Raw genomic sequence first — 26,952 nt, 5'->3', positions numbered from 1 at the left:
TAAGTTAGTGGTAATTGACAAAACTTCAGGTATGGGAGAAAATGGAGAAGAAATCTAAAAACAGTTTATATTGAGGAGAGTTGTTTTATTATACATCCTACTGTTAAAACTTAGTTTCAGTGAAAGCAAGGAATGGACAATACAAAAGGGTATGATGCTATTTAGTAATGAGATCCTTCAGCACAGTGATTTAACACACACATTTCATGCCTTGGGAAACTTTTTGTTCTAAAAATATAGATTTAGATGGTGATGTAGGTAACAAATCAAGTGTTTCTCATCTTCTTTTCCTGTGAAGCTTTACTTTCAACTGAATTGGATTATCAGCATCATATTGAACACATGTAGTCAATATTAAAGAGTAATCATCTTTACCTTCTTCCAGTCCACAGCATATTCTTCATTTTTCTACCTAATGAAGAAGCCCTTCTATTTTCAAGTGCCTCCAGAGAAAAACTTATTCTGTGGTAAGTCATATGTAATATTGCTGAGCATAAATCAAGTGTAGAGAGAATGTAGCACTGGTTCTCTCTCTAATTATTCGAAAAATGGTTATTAGACTAGAGTATTAGGAACTGTTCTTGTCCCGGTAGTTCCTTTCCCTCTTAATTTGTGTATGATCAAATTAATCCAGTTAATATGGGGAAAATATGAGACACAGCTGCCTCAGTATAGAGAGCTTAATCATTGTCAAAGTCCATCCTTGTTGCTTCTTCCTTGTCCATCCTAGGTCTTTTGCTGCATGGTTCCTCCTGCCTCACGAACACCTGATATCCTTGTTGCTATAAAAGTTCTAATTATTTCCCTCCTCAATCTTTTGCCTCTTTTTTCTTTTTAATTAATATCAGCATGACTTCAGCTGAAAAATAAGGATAATTCAGTTTCACGAAAATGACTGAGAACCTACTAGACAAATAAATGTATGCTATTTACTTTACTACCCTTACTTATCTTCACTCTCACACATTTATATTCCCATTCAGCTTGGAATAGCTCAAGATTCTTCACAAACTTTTCTGATGATGTGTGTAATTTCATCAGTGAGAGGGCTGATGAATATTTGCACGTTTGCTTCCTCTTGAAACTGTGACCATCATTGTGTCATGACTATTCTAAGACTTACTAGCAATCTTTTTCCACCAGTTGATGCCCAATTTTTAGTCTTTATTTTCTTTGATTCTCTAGTAATTGGAGCTCCTATCACCCCATTCTTCCTGTTGTGGCTGTATTGCTACTTTCATACTGCCCCAACTGTACCTTGCTGTCTTCTCCATTCCCATAATTATGATTGTTTCCAGGTCTCAGTCCTCAATCCACTGCTCTTATTTTTTCCAGGCAGTTTTATCTATGATCATTAAGGTATTAGAGAACATCCCACTGAACTGGACTTACATCAGAGGGAGAATTCCAGTTCAGACTCTGCTGCTTACTTGCTAAGTCACCCTAGGCAAATCAGTTGCCCTTTCTAGGCCTTCATTTTCTCATACTTTTAAGTTAAAATAATGATAGTGACATGTACTTTCCATCATTTTCCTATGACATTTGTATATGTTACTATATGTAAAAAGAATAAAAAACTACTTTTGAAAGGTAGTCTTTGAGGATAGGGACTATGATTTTCTTTTTACAATAATGTCCTTAATACTAATGTCCTTAATACTAACTTCTAGTCAATAATTAAGTGATGAATAAATGACTCGGTTAGTTTATAAATAGATTTCTAGCTTTAAATGCTAATTATTTTGACATTCTAAAACCCATCCACTTCACTCAGTAAGCATTTCTAGAACTACCTGCTAGGTAAAATGCACTTATCCGTGAACTGTAAATAACACCAGATAAATATACACATTATTCCAAGAAAGTCACTGTCATAGAAATCACAAAATATTTGAACCTAAAAGTACCGTAGGGATCTTCTAGTTCAGCCCCCTAATTTTATGTACATGAAGAATGAGAAATTGGGAGGTTTATAGCTTTTGAAAGTTAAAAACCTATTAAGTAGGAAAGCCTAAACTTCAAACTATAAAATAGAGTGGGAAAGATAAGCATATGTAAAAATAACTTAATTACATGATAGATTGTGAGATGTGCTGTGACAGAGACACAAGGAGTGCTTCCATGAATCTACGGAACTCTGTCCTATATGGGACAAGAGTCCCAATCTCAAGAACATCGAAGGTCACCCTTTGCTATGTGACCTTGTAAAAATTGTTTAAAGATTAAGATGAAGTTTTTCCAGTTGTAAAAATGGTGAAATAATAAAGATAATGCAATATCATATGAATTTTATACATAATAACATAGTAGTAGTTATTTTTGTGATGAAGTTGTAGCATTCCATAAATATAAACAAATAAACCAGATTTCATTTTTAACACATACATGTGCTTATATATACCTAAATATACTAGTAAGTTCTTTCAATGTAGAAAGTTCCATTTTGTGATGTATTTATCACAATCTATTAACAGTTGAGAAATTCTTGCTTCCAGGAGTTGGAAGGCAGCATATCCATAGTAGAGGAAAGCCTAGAAAAGGCATAAAATTGGACTGATGAGAAATGTATTTGAGAGAGGGAACAAAGTTTAAAATTGAAGTGCATGAGGACTTATCTGCTCTTTATAAGTAGAAGTCTAGTTTAATATAATCTTAAGACCCAAGGAAAAAATAGAGCTGACTAAGAATGTATATAAGACCACAGCTAAATGAAGAATGAAATTGAGGTCATGCCTTAAAGTGACATAACTTCAGTGGTACAGTTTATAGAGTCAGAAAGCACAACTTCCTGAAATTGGCAAAGTCATACGTCTTAAAGTGTTAAGTAAACTATATTACAAAGTATAATTTCATTGTCCAAGGTATAAATGACAAATTATTCTTTAAAGAAAAACACCACCCTTTCTTCCTCCTACAACCTTTATTCCTAGGGTTTATAAAACAGTAATTAAAATTATGCATCTTTTGCCTAAAGTTGAGGGGAGGGATATGCACAGCCTGGCTTACTTTGGATTTGTAAAGAAGAAACAGGCTGTTCTCAGAGAAGTACTGCAATTTTTCACAATTTTTTTTACATCAAAATGATAAATTGTTCTCAAGAAATCTTAGCTCTAGAATGGATGCTATAGATTAAAAATAGCAAATATTGTTGTGTATGAGGTTAAATCATTAGAACTAGGTGACACATTGCATAAAGAGTGTGTGAGATGGGTCAAAGCTAATCTTCAAGTTTTTAGTACCTGACAGAGCCATTTTCTTGCTAGCAAGGGAAACACTGGCAAAGTAGTGAGTTTGGGTCTAACATGGTCTGATGATTTTGAGACATGAGTGGACCTGCCAATTACATGGGTGGATACAGGCTATTGGAACTCATTTGAATTGGGAGGGCAGAACACAGATTAAATATGATCAATTAAGGATAGCTACAAATTCTTTGATAGCCATACTTTTGAGAGATCCATGTTCCCTTAAACCTGGGGAGGTTCTCTGATGGCTTTGACAATTAGAATATAGAAGAAGTGATCTTTATGGAAGTTTCCAGGCCTAGAACTTATGAAACTGGTAGTTTCTAATTCCTGTTTCTTAGTCTAGTTCCACAGTTGGTGATAACTACGATGTAAGATGTCTGACCACCTAGAGACTACTATGCTGTGAGGAAGTCCAAGGTCCCCATGCAGAGAAGTCATAAGCAGAAAGAAAGATGCTCAATGAACCTTCTCAATTCCAGTCACCTCTACCATGTGCCCAGTATGTGAGTGAAGAAGCTGTCCTGGAATTTCTTGTGACACAGTGGTAGAAAGTACTGTAAAACCATCACCTGAGGCATCATGGGAACCAGAAAATTCACCTCCCAAGTTCCCAGGTCTGCTCAGGTAATGTCTAGATGTTGAAAGCATCAACTGTTTTCTATTAGTTGCTAATGATAGGAGACGAAGAGAAAAAGATTATTCACTCTCCATGAGGAGTTTAAAGGCAATATACAAGAGCTACGTCTTGCTGTTAAACAAAATAAAATTATTTTTTATTTATTCCCAATCTCTTTTTAGCAGAAGATTTCCAAAATAATTTAAAGTATCAGGGCAACAATCAAGTTCAGTGTGATGTCAAAAAAGCATGGTTTCTGGGTAAAAATGAAACCAAGGATATGATGACAGTGATTGCAAAACCCTGTGTGAGAATCTCCTGTGTAAGCGCATGGCTTGTGGATTGTCTTCATTAGGGAATATGGTTTCTAAGAATCTCAGTGGGTACTTGAAGGTCCTCTTCTTAGCACTAAATTTTATACATAATTTTGAATGAATGAGGTGATAGATCACACAGTGTTTTAGAGAAATGCTTGATGATCATCCTCTAACAAGAGGAAAGTGGATCACTGTTTAATATGGTAAAAAAAAGTCACAGAAGGAAGTAGGACATACTTAATAGATCTCTGTGGGCAGTGTCAAGCAGAAATCAGGGTAATAGAATATCTGACATTCCCAGAAACCTGTTATCACCCCTGGCAGGGTTACAAAAGAAAGTCTGGAAATGGACAAAATTTCAGAACATGGGCTCGCTTCATCAACACAGATGCTAAAATTAGAATGGTATAGAGATTGCATAACCCATGCACAAGGATGACATGCAAGTTCATGAAGTGTTCCATATTTTTTATTAACTCAGCCATAAAGAAAAATAAAATTTTCAGGAAAAGGGATGGAATTGGAGCTCATCCTGTTGAGTAGGATAAGCCAGGCTCAAAAAGCCAACATTTTGCATGTTCTTACCCATTTGTGGAACCTAGTTTAAAATAATGATGATGGATGATGATGATATATAATAATAATAATAGTCATGGATCATGAATGTGATAGTGGAATGGTCTGCAAAAATCAACAGGTGGAGGTGAGGAAGAGGAAAGGGATGCTGAGGGGTTAAGAGGGTTGAAGTATGCCACATAGATATGCATAGACAGTATATGGAAACCCACCAAACACTTTTAAAAATGGTGAAAGGAGAGAGGAGGAAGTGGAAATAAAATGGAGGAGGTGAACTTGTTCAAAGAATACTGTATGCATATATACAATTATCACAATAAAACTTCTCATATTATTAATGTGTCCTAATTCAGAAAAGCAATAAAAGTATTTTTTAAAATTTTCTGAACATCCTGGTAAGAGAATAAGAAATAGCACTTTTGATTTAAATGAGCTGGAGAAGCATAGTTCTGGTATCTGTGTCATAGTTAACTGAGTGCATTCAGCTTCCAAAGCTCCAAATAAATTTGTTACCAGTGAGATTTTTGGGCAAAATCAGTTCCATGCATTTAATGCAGAAATGATTAGAAGAATTACTGTCATTTATTGGATCCAGGATCAAATTCTTATTACTTTTAAAATGGCTTGCCAATTCATTCAATGAAAAAATATGGGTCGAATTTACTCCCTCATTGTATATAATTAAGAAAAGTATTTGAGGATTTATAGTTATAAGCAAACATTCCCTACTATACTTATTTGAGTTATCATATTAAAGTATACTTACATTTTTTTCTTTTGTTGGGATTGACATTTTATGGATCATGGAACTGCCTGACTTCATTTCTCCCAAATATTGAGGGACTGAAATTGATGTGTGCTGGCAGAGGTAAGAAATTTGAATTCAGCCTAATGCAGATAAAATATTTTCCCTATGTATGGTGGGTCTTTCAGAAAGAATATTCTTCATTTTGTATAAATAATTCCTTCCTAGTATCTTTTCTCTTCCTGAAGATGGAACTATAATGGAATCAGAGAGAAACAGAGAGAAAGAGAGAGCGATGAAAAAAATGAAAAATGTAAAAGAATATAGTGTAGTAAATGAAGAAAAAAGTTCTTTGAATTTTTTCACTATGGCTCATTTTGAAGTATTACACATCTTACATCCATGCAAGAAAGTTGGGAGTTGACTGTATTTGCATTTCCTTGGATAAAAGTGTTCTTTCAGTGCACACATCCATGTTGTGATCATGTGAATGGGAGAGCCTGAGAGCCAGAGCCTATCACAGTTTCTCCCGTATTCTTTTATAATCTGATTTCTCCTATTTTTAAAATTTTTTTATTTTTTATTTTATTTGTATGTGCATACAATGTTTGGGTCATTTCTTCCCCCTTCCCCTCACAGCCTCCCTTACCCCTACCTCTACCTTTTCCCCCTCACCCACTGGCTACCAGGCAGAAATATTTTGCCCTTATCTCTAATTTTGTTGAAGAGAGAGTATAAGAAATAGTAGGAAGGACCAGGGGATTTGGCTAGTTGAGATAAGAATAGCTATACGGAGAGTTGACTTGCATTGCTTTCCTGTACATGTGTGTTACCTTCTAAATTAATTCTTCTCAAACTGACCTTTTCTCTAGTTCCTGATCCCCTTCTCCTATTGGCCTCAGTTGCTTTAAAGTATCTGATTAGTTTCTCTGCGTTGAGTGCAACAAATGCTATCTAGTTTTTTGGGTGTCTTAACCTATCCTCATACCTCCCTTGTGTTCTCTTGCTTTATCATGTGATCAAAGTCCAATCCCCTTGTTTTGTTTGCCCTTGATCTAATGTCCTCATATGAGGGAGAACATACAATTTTTGGTCTTTTGGGCCAGGCTAACCTCACTCATAATTATGATCTCCAGTTCCATCCATTTACTTGCGAATGATAAGATTTCATTCTTCTTCATGGCTGCATGAAATTCCATTGTGTATAAATACCACAGTTTCTTAATCCATTCATCAGTAGTGGGGCATCTTGGCTGTTTCCATAACTTGGCTATTGTGAATAGTGCTGCAATAAACATGGGTGTTCAAGTGCCTCTGGAGTAACCTGTGTCACATTCTTTGGTTATATCTCCAAGAGTGGTATTGCTGGAACATATGATAGATCTATATTTAGATTTTTAAGTAGCCTTCAAATTTTTTGCCAGAGCAGTTGTACTAACTTGCATTCCCACCAGCTGTGTAAAAGGGTTCCTTTTTCCTACATCCTCACCAATACCTGTTGTTAGTGGTGTTGCTAATGATGACTATTCTAAGAGGGGTGACGTGGAATCTTAGTGTGGTTTTAATTTGCATTTCCTATATTGCTAGAGATGGTGAGCATTTTTTTCATGTGTTTTTTGGCCTTTTGAATTTCTTCTTTTGAGAAAGTTCTGTTTAGTTCACTTGCCCATTTCTTTATTGGTTCATTATTTTTGGGAGAATTTACTTTTTTAGTTCCCTATATGTTCTGGTTATCAGTGCTTTCTCTGATGTGTAGCTGGAAAACTTTTTCTCCCATTCTGTGGGTGCTGTCTTCAGTTTAGAGACCATTTCTTCTGTTGTGTAGAAGGTTTTTAGTTTTTCGAAATCCCATTTATCTATGCTATCTCTTAGTTACTGAGCTGCTGGGGTTCCATTGAGAAAGTTCTTGCCTATACCTATTAATTCCAGAGAATTTCCCACTCTTTCCTGTACCAACTTTAAAGTTTGGGGTCTGATATTAAGATCCTTGATCCATTTTGAGTTAATATTGGTATAGGGTGATAAACGTAGATCTACTTTCAGTGTTTTGCAGACTGCTAACCAGTTTTCCCAGCAGTTTTTGTTGAAGACGTTGTCTTTTCTCCATCGTATATTTTTAGCGCCTTTATCAAAGATAAGTTGGTTAGAGTTGTGTGGCTTCATATCCATGTCCCCTATTCTGTTCCGTGTCTGTTTTTGTGCCAGCACCATGCTGTTTTTATTGCTGTTGCTTTGTAATATAGTTTGAAATCGAGTATCCTGATACCTCCAGCATTGCTCTTTTTACTTAGTATTGCCTTGGCTATTCGTGGCCACTTGTGTTTCTGTATAAATATAACGATAGGTTTTTCAATCTGTTTGATGAATGTGATTGGACTTTTCATGGGAGTTGCATTAAACATGTAGATTGGTTTTGGGAGTGTAGACATTTTTACTATGTTGATTCTATCAATCTGTGAGCATGGGAGATCACTCCACTTTCTATAGTCTTCCTCGATCTCTTTCTTCAAATGTTTATAGTTTTCCTTGTAGAGGTCATTCACATCCTTTGTTATGTTTACACTTAGGTATTTGATTTTTTTTGAGGCTATTGTAAATAGAATTGTTTTCATCTATTCTTTCTCAGTTTGTTCATTATTAGTGTATAGAAATGCTATTGATTTTTCTATGTTGATTTTATATCCTGCTACCTTCCAATAGCTGTTGATGATGTCTAGAAGCTTCTGAGTAGAGTTTTTTTGGTCTTGAAGGTATAGGATCATATTGTCTGCAAATAGGGATATTTGATAGTTTTTTTACCTATTTGTATTGCTTTTAATCCTTCATGTTGCCTCATTGCTCTGGCTAGGAATTCCAATACTATGTTGAATAGGAGTTGAGATAGTGGGCATCCTTGTCTAGTTCCTGATTTTAGAGGGAATGGTTTCAGTTTTTCTCTGTTAAGTATAATGCTGGCTGTAGGTTTGTCATATATAGCTTTTATAATGTTGAGGTAATTTCCTTCAATTCCTAGTTTTCTTTGTTCTTTTATTGTGAAATGGTGTTTCTGCATCTATTGAGATGATCCAGTGGTTCTTGTCTTTGCTTCTGTTAATGTGGTTCATGACATTTTTGATTTTCGCATGTTAAAACACCCCTGCATTCCTGGGATGAAGCTTGTTTGGTTGTGGTGCATGATCTTTTTGATGTGTTGTTGAATTCGGTTTATTTTATTTTATTATTTGGTCCATTATTTTATTGAGGATTTTTGTATCAGTGTTCATTAAGGATACTGACCTATAGTTCTCCTTCTTGGAGGTGTCTTTGCTTGGTTTTGGGATAAGTGTAGTACTGGCTTCATAAAATGTGTTAGGCAGTTTTCTGTACCTTTCTATTTCATGGATCAGTTTAAGGAGTGTTGGTATCAGTTCTTCCTTAAAGTTCTGATAGAATTCAGCAGAGAATCCATCAGGTCCTGGACTTTTCTTTTTAGGGAGACTCCTGATTGCTGCTTCAATTTCATTTTGTGCTATAGATCTATTCAGGTGATTAATATCCTCTTGGTTCAGTTTTGGATGATAATATGTATTAGAAATCTGTCCATTTCTTTAAGATTTTCAAATTTATTTGAATATAGGTTCCCGAAGTAGTCTCTGATGATTTCCTGGACTTCCATGGTGTTTGTTGTTATCTCCCATTTTGCAGTCCTGTTTCTACTAATTTGGGTTTTTTCTCTCCTCACTTTATCAGGTTTGCCAGGGTTCTGTCAATCTTGTTTATTTTTTCAAAGAACCAACTTTTTGGTTCATTAATTCTGTGTTTTGTTTTTTTTTTTTTCGATTTCATCGCTCTCAGCTCTTATTTTTATTATTTCCCTCCTTCTATTTGTTTTGGGATTTGTTTATTCTTGTTTTTCTAGGAGTTTGAGATGTATCATTAGGTCATTGATTTGGGGTCTTTCATATGCACTCAGGGCTATAAACTTTCCTCTCAGGACTGCCTTTGCTGTGTCCCAAAGGTTCCGGTAGGTTGTGTTTTCATTTTCATTGTCTTCTAGGAACTTTTTAACTTCCTCTTATTTCATCAATGACCCATTGTTCATTAAGGAATGAGTTATTTAGTTTCCAGCTGTTTGCATGTTTTTTGTCTTTACTTTTGTTGTTGAGTTCTAGTTTTATTTTATTACATCATGATTAGATAGAATGCATTGTATAATTTCTATTTTCTTATATTTGCTGAGGCTTAGTTTGCGCCCTAGGATATGATCTATTTTGGAGAAGGTTCCATGGGCTGCTGAGAAGAATGTATATTGTGTAGAAGTTGGATGAAATGTTCTATAGACATCAAGTAGGTCCATTTAATCTATTGCATATTTTAGATCTAGGATTTCTTTATTGATTTTTTGTTTGGATGGCCTATCTATTGATGATAATGGGGTGTTAAAGTCTCCCACAAACACTGTGTTGGAGTTAATACATGCTTTTAGGTCCTTCAGGGTATGTTTGATGAAATTGGGTGCGTTGACATTGTGTGCATATAGGTTGATAATTGTTATTTCCTTTTAGTCTATTTCCCCTTTTATTAGTATGGAATGTTCTTCTTTATCTCGTTTGATCAATGTAGGTTTGAAGTCTACTTTGTCAGAGATAAATATTGCTACTCCTGCCTGTTTTGGGGGGTCATTGGCCTGGTAAATCTTCTTCTGGCCTTTCATCCTAAGCCTATGCTTATTTCTGTCAGTGAAATGGGTCTCCTGTAAGCAACAAATTGTCGGATCTTCCTTTTTAATGCATTTTGTCAAACGGTGCCTTTTGATGGGTGAATTAAGTCCATTAACATTAAGTGTTAGTACTGATAGGTATGTGGTGATTCCTGTCATGTAGTTGTCTTAGTTGTTTGAAGGTTTGATTGTGTGTACCTAAGTTGAGGTTACTCTCAACTTTCTTGCTTTTTCTTTTCCCGTAGATTGGTGCTGACCTTTCATTGTGATGTTGGGTTTCACTTTCTGTGTGCAGAATCTCTTGAAGAATCTTTTGTAGTGGTGGCTTTGTGGTGACATATTGTTTTAGTTTCTGCCTATCATGGAAGACTTTTATTGCTCCATCTATTTTGAATGATGGTTTTGCTGGAGGTTGAAATTATTTTCATTCAGTGCCCAGAAGATCTCACTGCAAGCTCTTCTTGCTTTTAATGTTTCTGTTGAGAAGTCTGCTGTGATTTTGATGGTTTTACCTCTGTATGTTATTTGTTTTTCTCTCTTACAGGCTTCAATATTCTTGCTCTAGTCCCTGTACTTGTTGTTTTTATTGATAATATGTGGTGGGGTAGTTCTATTTTGGTCAGGTGTGTTTGGAGTTCTGGATGCCTCCTGTACTTTTATGGGCATAGTTTTCTCTAGATTTGGGAAATTTTCTGTAATTATTTTGTTGAATATATTATGCATTCCTTTTGCTTGCACCTCTTCTCCTTCTTCAATGCCCATGATTCTCAGATTTGGTCCTTTTATGGAGTCAGTAAGTTCTTGCATTTTCTTTTCACAGGTCTTGACTTGTTTATTAGTTTTTCAGTTTTTCATTTAATTACCATTTCATCTTCGAGTTCTGAGATTCTGTCTTCTGCTTGTTCTAGTCTTCTGGATTGGCTTTCCATTTTGTTTTGCATGTCTGTTTCATTCTTTTTTCTGAGGTTTTCCATATCCTGAGTCACTTCCTCTTTAATATTGCCTATATTCAGCCTGAGTTCATTTACCTCTTTATTTATCATGTTCTTTGTTTCACTTTGGTGTTTATACAGTGCTTCTATAGTTTTTTATTTGTTCTTGTGCTTTCTCAAATTCTCTATTTTTGTTGTCTTGGAATTTTTTGAGTGTCTCCTGTGCATTTTGGTTGACCATATCCAGTATGATCTCTATAAAGTTCTCATTGATTACTGCAGGATTTCTTCTTTCAGGTATTCTTGTGGGCTTCTTGGGGTTCTTTGGCATAGTTTATCTTCGTTTTGTTGGAGTCTGGATCTGGGTATCTGTTTTCTTCATTTCCCTCTGGTTCCTGTACTAATTTATATTGAGGGGAAAATGGTTTCCCTCTTTTTTCTGTCTTCCCATCATTGCCCTTGCTATTATTACTGTCCCTGCACTGTGTGTAGTTTAGTATTGTCTAGCTTGTAATAATAACAATGGTGATGTCTAGAATGGAAGGGTAAGAGGAGAGGGAAAGCAAAGAAGGGAAAGAAAAATGGAAAAAACAAAACAAACAAACAAACAAAACGAACCAACCAACCAACCAAAAAAAAAAAAAACACAGCACCAAAGAAGTAAACAGGGAGAGATAGTGTACTAATCAATGGTAAGCTAAACTTGCATTAGAGAGACAGAGAGAGGATAATAAAAAAAATCCCCAAGTTCAAATGCAATAAAGTTTCAGTCTTAATAATTTTGGTGTCAGTCCTTCAGCCTCCAGTCCTGAAGTCTTCTCATTGAGAAGTAGTTCTGTCATTTTCTCATCAAAGGGTAAAAACAAAACAAACAAACAAAAAAATCACTAGTTCAAATGCAATACAGTTTCAGTTAGTCCTTCAGCATCCAGTCCTAGTTCTGTTGTTGTCTCATCAAAGGAAGAGAAAAAAAATAGGGAGTCTGGAGACAGCTTTGTGAATGTCAGTGTTAGGTTGCAGCTCACCTGCCTCCTACTCTCAGCCATCTGCTGCTGCAGGCTTTGTTTATTTAGAGTTCTCCTGGCTGCATGCCCCTATTGTTTTCTCCAGTATACAGCCCTACCCACCTTTTTGCAGTTGCAGTCCCTTTTTTTTTTTATTTAGAGTGCACGTGGGGAGGTGCCCCACCCCCACTCTCTGGCGCTCAGGGCACCCCGCCCTCTTTGGTATGTGTCATTTTTGTTTTTTTTCAGCTGCTGTTTATTATTCAGTATGGTTTTTTCTCTTTTTTTCCTGGGTGGGGGTCAGTTGTCCAGGGGGCTATGCTGATCTGGCCCAGGGTTGTTTATAGGAGTACCACGTGCCACTTAGCTCACCTGGTAGTGTGTTTTTCCCAAGCAGGTTAGGTGCTGGTGTCTGGAGGCGTGGGATTCCTCCCTGTTTCTCCGTTTAATGTGGAGTGGGGATGCTATGCGTGTGCTGAGGGTGTGGAGGTGTCAGAGTTTTGCCTCTTCTTAGTGGTTTTTCCTGCGACGTGTATCTCCAGCATCTCTCCAAGATTTTACTTTAGGAAGCACACTTTCTATTTCCTTCCTGTGGTTGCCATCTTGGAATCCTCTTCTCCTATTTTTTTTAAACATAGAAACATCTTTAATGTGGTTATTGATTTCCTGTGGGCTAATATTTCGAGAAATATGCCAAGGCTTATGTTCAGAACTGATCACAGATATGTGCTTTCTGAAATGAAATTTATAAGGTGAAAACACAGCTGATACTCTCTCCAGAACTCTTCTGTTCCTTGGATAGAGAGCAAACCATCATTTTCACAAATGAACAGGTGAATGCTATGTTTGGACAAGTGAGATTTGGTGTAGGAGGACTTTGATTAAGTTAACACAAACATGAACATCTTTTTGAATAGATTAATTCAGAGTTGCTACAATATCATTGAATCTGCAGCTCATGGGGTTCAGGCCTGACAAGATGTAGTATTTAAAGATGTGTAATCCAAGCAAGGAAAAGCATATTACAAGGGCCTCACTTTTCAACTCCAGGCATGCAGAATATCACAAGGAACCCAGTTTATAGCCTCACCCTTAGCAAAGTTCCTTGTGCTTCAGTGCAGAGATTTCTTCTCCAGAGCATTTCAGGAATTAGCACCCTTTCCTCAAACTTCTCCAAATGTCTCATACTGCCCTGAGGTTGTCATTATAAGGATTGACTTTTAATGCCTGAACCTGCGTCTTTATTGTTTTCAACTTTTTGGTAATATAAAAGTTAGCTGTAAGTATAACAAATGAGTTCTGTGAAAGGTATTGAAGGGGGAAGAGGTCTGGTATAAGAAAAATCCTTCATATGCATACACATGTAAAGTCATAAGCAATCACTAAAATGCAGTGTGTTTGGTGTTTTCAGTGCTGGTTTGGGTAAGAGGAAGTCAGCTTCCACTGTGGTGTTAAGTTAAGGCCATTTCTATGTGAGATCTAAGAAGTTTCACCTGCTACTGTCTTATGAGTTGTGGCTGGATAATCTGGATTGGCTCTCCAGTATATTCTTGATCTCAAATTTGCCTCAAGGTGCATCCTATTAGTGTGATATGTTCTTAAGTCTTGGAATGTTAAATATGCTTTGAAATATTTAGATAAATCACATTTCAGTTTATGTAACTAAAATTTTTCTACAATTCTCAGGTAGACTTTATCAAATAAATAAGCCTTAATACAGAATTGTACCTATTCATTCTGTGCCTTTTCGTACACCTTTCTCTATTGTGGCTCACAAGTTTTCACTTTTGTATATATTAAGGAAGTTAGTCTTTGTGACCCTGTGTGTCTTCACTCTCCAATTCACTCAAGCCTTTTCCCCTTGCATTTAAGGAAACCAGGGTTTGAAGAACATATCATCTAACTTTAGAGCCTGTGTTCTACTTCTAAAAGTAGAAATAGATGTCCCTGAAAAAATTATTTTTCATATTCTTTATATTTTATTTTAAGTAACTTGATAAGGGAACAATTAATGTACAGTAAAATTTATATGTTTAAATATGTAATTTGGTAAATTTTGGCATAGGTATATACCAGTAGTGTCATCAACACAATTAAGCTAATAAACACATCCATAACCTGGAAGATTTCTGTCTTTTTCTTTAATTTCTTCCTCCTACTCTTTTATTCCAGTGGATTCCCATGCAGTCTCTAATCTGATTCCTGTCACTTTAGCTTTTCAGTTTTGAGAAAGTAAAATAAATAGAACTATACAATATATATTCCTCTTGTCTGCCTTCTTTCACTTTGCAAAACTACTTTGAGATTCATCAATATTACCATGTATAGTAATAGTTCATTCTTTATGATTGTGTATCAATAATTTGTGTAGAAATAGTTTGTCTTTCATTACTGAGTATCATGCAATTGTACAGGTGTGTTAGTAAGGTTTTCATTGTTGTGACAACATATCTAAGAAAAAGAAGTTAAAGGAGAAAGGTTTATGTTAACTCAGGGTTTCAAAGGTTTCAGTCCATTGTAGGCTGACTCCATTGCTTTTAGGCCCATGGCAAGGAGAAACATCATGGTGACATGGCATGATGGAGGAAAGCTTGTCATCTCTTGGTGGCCAGAAAGCAGAGACAGGGAGTCCTTCAGAGGTACTCCCCCAGTGACCTACTTTCTCTATGTTGACCTTACTGCCCAATAGTCCATGTAGTTATGAATTTGTCAATGGATAAAATTAGAGCCCTCATTATCCAATTACTGCTAAATATCACCCCCAGTATTTGGACAAGGCCTTCCACACACGAGCCTTTCAGGCCATTTTTTATCCAAATCATAACAATAGGTATGCATAATTTAAACATTTCCAGTTTCTCTATTGAGTTGTTTCCTGTAGTTGGCTATTGCAAATAAAGCTTTCATCAATATTTACATATAGCTCTTGATGTAGAATTTCATTTTCCTTGAATAAATATTTAGGAGTATGATATCTATCATAGTGGTTATATATATAACTTTTGGAAAATTCCAAACTGTTTTCCAAAGTGATTGCTCTATTTTACATTTTCAAAAATGTAAAAAAAAATGTCCTTTCATCCTCTTCACAGTGTCTTTCAAAGAAGTTTTCAATTTTGATGACATTCATTTTATCAGTTTTCACTTTTATATATCATGAGTTTAGCATTGCATTTTATTTGGCCAAACTCAAGATTAAAAGATTGTCTCCTCTGTTTTCCAGAATGCATGTTAGATTTTATCAATGAAAATTTCCCTAAATACTGCTTTAGCTTCCAAACACTGTCTTTATTTTCACCCACTTTGAAATATTTCCCTCTTGATATCTTTTCTTTTGTATTTTTTGTGTATGGGTTATTTAGAAGTATATTAGTTAGTCTGTAGTATTTGGGATTTTTTTCAAATATTTTTATGTAATTGATTTATATTTAATTCCACCAACCATGAGAAAATAATTTCTTGGACTTGCAGCCCTTTGTTTTTTTATTTCTCTGTTCATTTTTGTCTTTATCTGTGGTGCTAGGATCGAACCCAAGGCCTCTTGCATGCTAGGCAAATCCTCTAGTAGTGAGCTCCTTTTAATTTCTTGAGGTTTGGTTTTGGGACCCAGTTAGGTTACTTTGAATTTGTTAAATAATTTTAGTTCATTTAAAATTTGTTATTTGGAAACTGTGACATTTATTTGACATGCTTTTTGTGTAGGGAATGATTTTTTTTTTTATGGTAGTGGGGTTTGAACTCAGGCCTCATGCTTGCTAGGCAGGGGCTCTACCACTTGAGCCACTCTACCAGCCCCTAGGGAATGATTCTTTTTTTTTTTTTTTTTCATTTTTCTTTTATTATTCATATGTGCATACAAGGCTTGGTTTATTTCTCCCCCCTGCCCCCACCCCCTCCCTTACCACCCACTCCACCCCCTCCCGCTCCCCCCCTCAATACCCAGCAGAAACTATTTTGCCCTTATCTCTAATTTTGTTGTAGAGAGAGTATAAGCAATAATAGGAAGGAACAAGGGGTTTTGCTGGTTGAGATAAAGATAGCTATACAGGGCATTGACTCACATTGATTTCCTGTGCGTGGGTGTTACCTTCTAGGTTAATTCTTTTTGATCTAACCTTTTCTCTAGTACCTGGTCCCCTTTTCCTATTGGCCTCAGTTGCTTTAAGGTATCTGCTTTAGTTTCTCTGCATTAAGGGCAACAAATGCTAGCTAGTTTTTTAGGTGTCTTACCTATCCTCACCCCTCCCTTGTGTGCTCTCGCTTTTATCATGTGCTCATAGTCCAATCCCATTGTTGTGTTTGCCCTTGATCTAATGTCCACATATGATTCTTAACTAGCCGTGATTTTTGCCTTCAGAGGACATTTGGAAATTTCCACAGACATTTTTGATGGTCAGAACTGGGGTTTGGGTGCTGCTAGAATCTAGTGGGAATGTGCCAGGTGTGCTGCTAAACATCTCACACCACACAGGACATCCTCCAGAAACAACTTTTCAGGATAAAATCAACATTGCCGAGGTTAAGCAACCCTGCTGTCTGCTCAAGGATATTTTCAGTTGTAGAAACTTTTGAAAAAGTGTCTATCTTATTTGAGTTTCTTCTTTCAAGTTGATCATGTCTGCTCTCCACCGCAGTACTAAAATGCCTGGATATTGTTTATTCTACTCTAGCATTTTAAGTTAGCAAAACCACAAAAATTGGATGCTGTTCTACCATAGTCAGTTAAAGGAGAAGAGTTTCAGGGTTCCCAACATGTAGAAATGACAATGGTTGGGGAGATGGAAAAACTAATTACTTTGATTTGATCCTTGAAATTGTACTTGTGTATAAATTATAATACTGTACTCCATAAGTATGTACAAATTGCGTCAATTTTTAAAAGGGTGAAAGTTATCTAATCAAAAGAATACAGTACTCTTCCTGGTACTCCCTTCAACTCTATCACTGGGCCTCAGCATATTCTTGCTGCTCTCTTACACCAGAAGGTAAAGCAGCACCAATGGCCATCTCATTACTGATAAGGAATCGGTAAGACTATGAACTATGAATTGGGAAGCTGCCTGAGCTGATAGTAAACATGTTTTCATTTTAGTCAATTGTGGAAACCCAGATATCAGTCAATACCTATTTTTCCCTCAATTTGATGGAACTCTTGTCATCTAAATTCAAATTAAAGAGTAATGATTCAATTGAAGTTAACAAGTAGAATGGAGTAAAGACAAAATCTGACAGATGCTTTATTCTTTAACAAAGTAACAGAAGCTGGTCTATTTATACTTGCCTAAATCTGCCATTTTGACTCCTAAATTTCATTTAAAATAATTCCAAAATTTAAGTGAAAAACCAATTTTTACTCCTCTTTGGTATTAAAGGATGGTATTAAAGTCTTCTGAGGTGACTTGCTCGGAATCAGTGAACAGAAATACAGAAATCATGAGAGCTAGTTATTCTCTCTACTTCCTCAGACTATAATTAAAAAATTTAAAATTAATATATTTGTACATGCTATTTACAGGTTAATTGAAACAGGTTTTTAACAGGTGTCTGACATTGAAAACATAAACCGTGAGAAAAAACCTAATTTTGTAATCATGTATTTCATATCCTAATATTTCTTACTATCTAAAGGGACAGTGAAGGTGAAAACTAAAGCTTCCATTTTAAGATATTACTTTCAATTCATTTAAAAATTAAAAATAAGAAAATAAATACTTCACTTAACACCCCCCCACAAATAATGAATAAATAAATAAGGAGCTTGCTGATGATAGCATTGTCTCTTTCATTTCTTTGTAATTTTCTATCCAGTTGTTAGAAACCTTTGTGTATCATTTATTCTGTCTATTCTGTTGTGTTTCCTTTGTGCTTTTCACTCCCTTTCAATCATAGAATCTCTTGAATTTCATGTTTGTAATACAGAAAATAAGTAAAAATTAGCTTTTAATAGATGCATATATTTTTGAATAATATTTTATAAGTTTTACTATTTTCAAATTTTATAAAACTTTTTGTGCCACAAGTATTCTTCTGGGATTTGCTTTTCTTAATATGCTTTTAAGATTTTTAGTTATTGTTGTACATATCTGTTCCTTCTCATTAGCACTGTGACATCTCATTGAATAAATACAATAATTCATGTATCTGTCATTGATATGTAAACTTTTGTGTTATTTTCCAATTACTTCATTTAAGAAGTGTTGCTATAAACATACGTGCATGTCTCATTTAACCCTTAATGGAATGGTTGGATCCTAAGGTAAATTCATACCTATCTTTGTAAGAAATTCTGTCCCCCTAAATTATCATTCCAGTTTATACTTCCAGCAATAATGTATAAGTCTGCATTCACAGACTTAATTTCTCTTTTTCCCTCTTTTTGAAAAGTTTTTACATTTTTATTATCACATCATGGCACTGGGAGTTCATTATGATATTTACAAAAGTTCTTACAGTGTATCATACTTGAATTCACCCCACCATCATTCTCCTTTATACCCCTCTCTCCATTCCTAGAACAGTTTCAGCAGGTCTCATTTTTCCACTTTCATACATAACTATATAAATATTTCCACCATATTCATCCTCCTATACCCTTTCTCTCCATCATCGTCCCTCCCACTGGTGCAAACTCCTAGACAGGACCTGTTTTACCTTCCTGTTCTGTTTTAGAAAAAAGACATTTTTGTTTAAGATAGCTATACCCAGAGTTTCATCGTGACATTTCCATGCATATATGTATTATAACCCAAATTGGTTTATCCCCTCTGTTTGTCTCCTGTCTATCTTATATGCCCTCTTATAGTGAATTCAACAGGTTTAAAAATTCTATGTTCCTTTTTATATAGAATATACATCTATTTTTACATTCTTTTTCTAGATTAGTTTTGCTAGAGTTAGCATTTTCAAACAGTGAACTTTAGGATGTGCTTGTTATCTTTCAAATTCTTTTCTGTATCATTATTGTTAGCTCTTATGCTTAATTGCTATTTTCTCCTCATATCTTCAGTGCATTCTTTAGACATTTCACTAACTTTTTCAGTTATGTGGTACTTTAATGATTTTCATTTTTTCTAATGTAAGCAATAAAGTCTATTAATTCTGCTGTAGGTGCTTCTTTAATTTCTCCTGATAATTTTGATATGTGATTCATTCATTTATCCTGGCTTAATTTTCTAATTTTAAGGTTATCAGGTCAGGTCCCAATGCAGGGGACAATGTTTTACCTTAACATAGTATTTAAATATTTCCCCTTATTTTTTAACTCAATGCTCATGCATGCTTCCCAGTCAGAATTAGAATTTTCTCACATTGGATATTTCTTTTGTTTCCTTTCATTCAGAAATTCCTACTATAATTTTGGTTGATGGTTCAGTTATGTGTATAATGATATACCAGAATTATCCTTTAAGCATTTCTGTTTCCCTTCTTCTAAAATTTCTTAGTTGCAGTGACTTTCCATTTTTAATTAAAATTTTTTGACAGTATTGGGGTTTGAAATCAGGGCCCCAGGCTCGTTAGGTAGGACTCCACCACTTGACCCACATCCTCAGCCCTTTATTGCGTTAGTTATTTTTCTGAGAGTGTCTTGTGGTTCTGCTTGGTGCTGTCTTGAACTGTGATCCTTACCTTTCAGTTTAGCTAGAATTAAAGGTGTGCACCACCACCCCTGCCTTGTTTGTTGTGATGGGGTCTTGTTTCTTTTTTTCCTGGGATGCCCTCATACCACCATCCTCCTGACTACTGTCTCCTGAGTCCACAGGCATGAGCCTCCACACCTGGCTTCCAATTTCAATTTCTAAGGACGTAGGGATAAGAAGATGGAGTGATCAGAACATGATTAATTCTGTTGGAGGGGAAGGGATAGGGTCATATATTTTAAGTTTGAATTTTCTTCAAGGCTTTGTAGAGGATGTCAGCCAATTGTCTCTGGAAAAACATACATTACCCTGTATGGAAAGAACAATGTGATGTAAGCATAGCACAAAAAGGACCCAGTGAGAGAACATAAAGATGTACTGTAAGGAGTTGTGCAGTATGGATCTGAAAATTACTAAGTGTATTTTGATTTTGAAGGAGTTTGGATGGCTAGTAAGAACTTTGGACAATATTGAATAAGCATTGAGAATGTATAGACAAAATAGATGGAATAACTTCATTGATTTTATATTTTAAACATATTATTCTGGCATCTATGAATGAAGCTCAAATAATAGAGACTGGAGGCAGATCATCTAAGTGGCATTTCTAGTAAATTTCTGGGAAATATTAAGACTGATTAAAAGAGGTCTAATTCAGTGAAAGAGGATTATACACATATCAGGTTACAGAGGATCACAAAAATGATGGAACAAATGGATTGGAAGATACATAGAAAGATCTGTTGTGTCTCTCAGGGTATTTAGTGTCTTCTTGGAAAGGATAGTGCTACCTTTAAATAGCTAGGGAAAGCTAGAAAAGAGGCAGGTGTGGAAGAAGGTGAGATTTGGTTGAGAATGCTAAATAATGCCTGCTAAATAAATGCCTATTTAGAGATTCACACTAAATATTTGGGATTGTGTATCTGTGGCCCCAAAGAAAATTCTAAGCTGCAGAAGAGGGAAGGGAATTGGAATTACAGATTGGAAAGCAACTGCCAAATAGATGAAATATGAAACCATGGTGTAACATAAGTAGATCTCAGGCAAGGACATTTGAAAATAGATTATTGGGAACACAAGTATTTAGAGAGTGGAAGAGACTGAAAATGAATGGATAGGAATAGGAGAAAAGAATTGAATGGATAGGAATAGGAGAAAAGAATTGAAAAGAGCTTGGCTCCTCTGATGTCCCTCAGAGTGGCATGGAAGATCAGGAAATAACATTTCTGAAGTTCCTAAAAGTATTAGATACTTCAGAGAGTTAAAGTAAGCTGTTAAAATAATTAATTGGGAAGAAACTAAGTTGACACAGTTCCAGTGCTAAGTTCCTATGTATATAAACCAACACACAACTCAGTCTATGTGGCCATTTTCTTTAAAAACAAAACTTAAGCTCTTTTGATCACAGCTGCAGAACAAAATGTTAGTTAAAAAAACAGGGACTTTCCACTGGCATGAGATGAGTATGTCTATTGCTCTCCTTTTGGTAGTCCATATTTCCTTTGCCTTACCTTTATACTGGTCCTGAAAAAGCCTTCTGCTCAAGCTTGGGTGCAGCTTGAATCACTTCTGGTTTAGTGCTGCCTGATTTGTGAATAGTTGTTGATCAAATGAATTCTTTGAGATTTTAATGTGCCAGAGTTTATCTTTTTATGAAGATGATGAGAGCCTATTGTTAATAGTTTGTAATTAGGATGCCATGGATGAAAAGAGAAATAATTTCAGTAGTATGATGACAGCAGTTTCTAGATGTGCAATAAGATGCACAAAGAAGTGTGAGCAAAAAATGACATAGTGTAGGTTTATCTTTAGAAAAATATTGTATGAAAATGAAATGGGGCAGAAGCTGAAAGAATAAAGAAGATAAGGAGTATGAGGACCTAAACATTTTTGTAGATGGAACTGGAGTGACAATGAGTGATGTGGAAGATGTGGAAGATGTGGAAGATGTGGAAGAAAGGGCAATTGATGACAGAGCCATATCTATGTGGTAGAGGTAGAGAACAGATCAGGAGGCAGGGAATATATTGGGAAAGAATAGGAGAGTGACCTCAGCAGGCAAAAAGACTATTTGAAAGTGTCAATGCTGAGTGGAAAGTTGGGGGAGTACTAGATATTTATTTCCTCCTGTAGCTATGAAGTGAAATCACCTGCTAATCATGAAGTAGGTGTGGGTGGGTAGCAGTTAGTGGTGTAGGAAGAGTAATAGATGACCAGGACAACATAGAATGGAAGATGGTAGCAAATAAAAAAGGTAACAAAGGAATATTGGGATCAGGTGCTCATGGCTTTGAGGGGAAAATAGCTCAGTGTCTGTTTGCATCCAGTTTTGTTTATTTGTAGATAGAGTGAAGAACTATAGTTATACATGTAAATATAAATAAATTTACTTATTTATCTGAATTTTACATTTTTAAATTTATTTTTATGAATGTAGTATTTTTCATATTTCTGAAGCATAGTGTAATATTCTGATTCATAACTATTCTAGTTGATGGTCAACCTGCCCAGGCATCATGTTAAACTTCTACCATTTGTTCTTGGTGAGTACATTCAAAATCTTCTTAGAATGTGGAGATGTACTTATAACAAATACAGATGATCTAAAGAACAATGGTGGTGGCAAGGAAGAAAAATAAGCTGAGAAAAGTGACAGAAAAGAGCTTCCCTAAGAGAGATACGGGTAATTTAAATTTTCCAGTATTTTTCATATACCTTTTTAAATACATATGTTTCCTCCTGTTTGATTTTCATCCATTAAGAGAAATTAAACTCAGTTTTTTAAGGGAGCCTAACATGTAACAATTCTCAAACTGTAGAACTTTCACTGTTCTGAGTCTGGTGACATTTGCCACTGAAGTTGCACAGGGAGCCATTTTCAGGGTGAACATAGGATTCATCTTCCTGATAGACAAAGTGAAGTGGTTGCCCCATTAGTATTGGGAATATCCATACAGCCATTCCATGAGCCCTTTACCAAGACACAAGACAGGCTGTGTTTACCACGGGTTTAACAAAATGCTTTTCAAAGGATACATCCTTGGAGATGCAAAAAAAGAAATGCAAATTTAAAACTTACACCTCACAAAACTATTACCAGGACTCTTACTTTTATGTAAGACCAATTATATTGCTCATATCTCATGTCCTTACTATCTTTGTTTCTTTCAAAATACTAATAAAATGGTGGTTGGTTTATACCTTTACATTTACTAATGAGAAAGTTAAGCTTATCATGCAGCATGACTTTTGTGTATTATTATTGCAACATTTATACTTGAACCCTTACCTATAATTTTCTAAGACATAGGCCCCCAACTTATATTTTTTTGAATTTTAGTTTAAATTGACAAGTAATAATTATATGTATGGCTATGATACTACTTTGTAGAACACTTCAATCAAGATTATTAAGAAATTAACTCATATACTTAGCATTATTATAGAATATGCTGATACACTTTACATATACAGCATTTTAAACAGCTGTATTGCAGTATGCATATCATACAATAAATGTCCCATATTTAAGTATTAGATTTTATGTTAAATATTGCCATGCACATGATGTGTAATAATGAACCAATTGCCCTTAAAATTTCCCTCCCTTTCCTGTTTTGTCCCCATCATTCATCTTTGTCATCCTGACCCCAAGCTGCTTTTGATCTGCTTTTAATTACTTTGAATGAATTTGCATTTTATATGAAATCATAAAATATGCATTCTTACCATCTGGCTTCATTAGTTCACACTGGTTGATTCATTCCTTTCCAGATGGATATTTGTGTAGTTTGGGCTACTATAATACCATTTACACTATCTCCATTTGTGTTCAAGTATTTTTGTGAACATGTATTCTGCTTTCATTCCACTTGGATAAATATTTAAGAGTGGAACAATGTACATTTAAGTGTTGAGTAAGTGAAAATTACTTTCCAATTTTGCTATAACATTTCACATTCCTGCCAGCAGTGAATGGGTGTAACACTTGCTCCACAACCTCAACACGTATAGTATAAACCATCTTTTCTATTTAGACAGTCTTATGGGGTGCCAAGTTATCTTGTTGTGGCTTTAATTTCCAGTTCTCAAATTTCTACTCATGTTGAGTAGTTCTTGCATGTGCCTATTTACTACTTGTTATGTCTTCAATGGTGAAGTATTGATTCAAGACAACTGGCTTTTGTTTTTTATTGAATTGTTTGTGTTCTTATTATTGAATTGTGAGGGCCCTTTTTAATATGGGATGCAAAGTTTTCATCAGAGATATAACCTGCAAATATGTTCTGTGGACCTTTAGCTTTCATTTCTTTCTCTTTGCTGCATTTTTTGAAGAGAAGAGTACCTAATTTTGATGAAGTACAATTCATCAGTTTTCCTTGTATACTTTAGCTATGATCTTGTATCTAAGAAATCGTATCCAAAAAGAATCTCACAGTAATAACCTATTTTATCCTAGAGGTTTTGTAACTTAGATATTACAGTGGTATATTTTATTGCCTTTTATAAAACAGTGTTTGATATTGATAGAAGCTCTTCTTTGCATATATAAACCCAGTTGTTCCAGAATCATTTGTGGGAAAGACTACCTTCTCACTGATGAGTTGCATTTGCTCTTGGTTCAGCATTAGTTAACCAGATATGTGAGGATTTATTTCTGGACTCTATTCCATCCCATTGGTTCTCTACTTTCATACTCATTCCAGGCTGTTGGTATTTAACAGTTTTTTTTGTTATTTGGCAATACTGGGGTTTGAACTCAGAGCCTCATGTTTGCTATGCAGGTGCTTTACCACTTGAGCCACACCCCTAGCACTTTTGCTTTAGTTTGTTTTTCAGATAGATCTCTGGTTTTTCCTAGGCTGACCTTGGACTAAGATCTTCCTACTTCTGTCTCCTGAATAGCTAGGAAAACAGGCATGTGGCACCATGTCTGCCTTGTTTTTTGGTTTTGTTTTTGGGATAGGATTTGCTAACATTTTGGGGGTTGGGGGAGGACTGTGTTAGGCTCAAACCAAGATCCTGCTGTCTCTGTATTCCAAGTAGCTAGAATTATAGGTTTGAGCCACCATACCCAGCCCAAAACTTTGTAGTAATTCTTTAAATTTGGCACCAAAGTCCTTTAAAATTCTTTCATTTTTCTCCAAAATTGTCTCAGTTTTTCTTAGTACTCTGTATTTTTCTTTACCTTGTTAAATCAGTATGTCAGTTAAGAAAACAATATCACTAAATTCTCATTTTTTAACTTATGCTTTAGGATGTATTTTAAATTGTCACATATTAGTGTGTTTATTGGGTGCAGTGTGACATTTCAATCTATAACTATACTCACTGCATTTCCACTTAGACTGCATTGAATATGTAGAAAAAAACTATGGCTAACTGACAGCTTAATATTGAATTCTCTGATGCATTAATATAGTATATATCTCCACTTATTTTTGATCTCTCAGCAATGCTTTTCAGTGTACTTATCTTGAACATTTTCAGTAAAATTTATTATAAAATATTTCAGATATTTTAAGATATTGAAACACTCTATTTCACTAGTTGCAAATTCTAATTTCTCATTCCAGGTTCACAGAAATATCACTTTTCCACCTACTATGTTGGATTCTGTCCTACTAAACAACTTTGCTGAACTCACCTATTAGTGCTTGTAGCTTTCTGTCAATTCCAAACAACTTTCTCCATACATAATCATATTAGAACATAAAAAATAGCTTTATTTTTCAATTTCTAATCTAGATTTAAAATTTTCATCTTATTGCCTTTTTACTTAGCTAAGAACATTTAGTATAATATTGTATAGAAGTGGTGAAATCAGATGTGTCTGCCTTATATCTAACCATAATTAAACTTGCTGTTCCATTGCTCCCTTGCATACAGAGGTAGTTTCAAGAAGTGCCATTGTGGCTATAGCTGTAGTCCCTACATGAATTACATAGCCAAAGATCTGGGGAAAAACTTTTTCTAGCACCAGCTGTGTTCTTGCAAGCACTTCAGCTGAGAGAAATTTTGCCCAGCCCCAGGTGGGACTCATTCCTGATACCTCCTTGGTAAGCACTACAACTGTGGGAGAGAAGAAAAGAACTGGGACTGTTGCTCTATCCCCAGACATGCACAGCTAGGGGTGGAGGGTGAGTTCCCACTTCTGGGTGCTCATGCCCATCAGTTGATGTTGACCATAGAAACCTATAATGTTAAGGTATATTCCTTCTGTTCCTAGTTTCTTCAGAACTTTTATCATGAAAGGATGTTCAATTTTGGCAAAGGTTTTTCTGCTTTTGTTGAGATGAGCATATGGTTGTTGTCCTTGATTCTGTTTTTGTGTTGTATTACATTTATTGATTTGTATATGCTGAGCCATCCTTGCATCCCTGGAATGAAACCAATGTGTTCATGGTGAGTTATCTTTTTTAACATGCTGTTGGATTCTGTTAGCAAGTATTATATTGAGGATTTTTGCATCTGTCTTCATCAAGGATATTGGCCTTTAACTTTCTTTTTTGGATGCATCTTTACATGGTTTTGGTTTTAGGTAATACTGGTTTCATAGAATGAATTTGCTAGTATTCCTTCCCTTTGTATGTTTTTGGACTAGTTTGAGGAACATTGGTGTTTGTTATTCTTTAGAGGTCTGATAATATTCAGCATAAATCTATCTGGATCTCACCACACACACACACACACACACACACACACACACACAGAGCACCAAACAGCACCAGGATGTTCTCTTGGTCTGAGTCTTGACTGAGATTTGCCCAGCCCAAGGCACAAAGTTGTAATTCAACATACCGTGAATGAAGAACCCTTGCCAAATTGATTCACCCAGTGCACATTCACCTTATCCCTGACTGAAGAGACTCAATCAAGATACTAGGCCATGTCACTGAGTGAAACAGACAGAGGTCCCCATTTGACAGTGTAGTGAGGAAGTCTTAGAAACCATAAGGAATGCATGCACGAGTCAGGTGATGAAAAAAGTAGTCAGGCAGGGCTTGTAGAAATCTCCTGAAGGTGCTAAGAGAACAATCAAACCACTGTGGATTGTTCTTGGCTGACGGAACAGCAAGTGCTAAGGCCCTGAGGCAAGTCATTTGCTCCTTCAAAGCCCCAGCTTGTCCTTCAATTTTGAAGGATAAATTTTGAAGGACTTCTCAGAGCAGTCACAT

At 35.5% G+C, this 26,952-nt stretch overlaps 1 long non-coding RNA gene and 1 other non-coding gene across 3 annotated transcripts in view; both read left to right on the top strand.

Moving 5' to 3' along the window:
- The window catches only part of LOC141422508 (uncharacterized), a 122,588-nt gene that overhangs the window by 5,912 nt on the left and 89,724 nt on the right, over positions 1-26,952 (top strand). For both annotated transcript variants that reach the window (XR_012447119.1, XR_012447118.1), the window contains exons 3-4: positions 386-467; positions 3,587-5,625. This is a non-coding gene — a long non-coding RNA (uncharacterized lncRNA). The remainder of the gene's footprint in view (positions 1-385; positions 468-3,586; positions 5,626-26,952) is intronic.
- On the top strand, positions 4,549-4,651 carry LOC141422867 (U6 spliceosomal RNA). Its single transcript, XR_012447573.1, has one exon. It is a non-coding gene; the product is annotated as a U6 spliceosomal RNA (small nuclear RNA).

The sequence above is a fragment of the Castor canadensis genome, chromosome 4, assembly GCF_047511655.1.
Source record: "Castor canadensis chromosome 4, mCasCan1.hap1v2, whole genome shotgun sequence".
Classification (NCBI taxonomy): domain Eukaryota; kingdom Metazoa; phylum Chordata; class Mammalia; order Rodentia; family Castoridae; genus Castor; species Castor canadensis.
The sequence above is the reverse complement of the archived record's forward strand: the minus strand, read 5'-3'. Positions and strand labels throughout refer to the sequence as shown.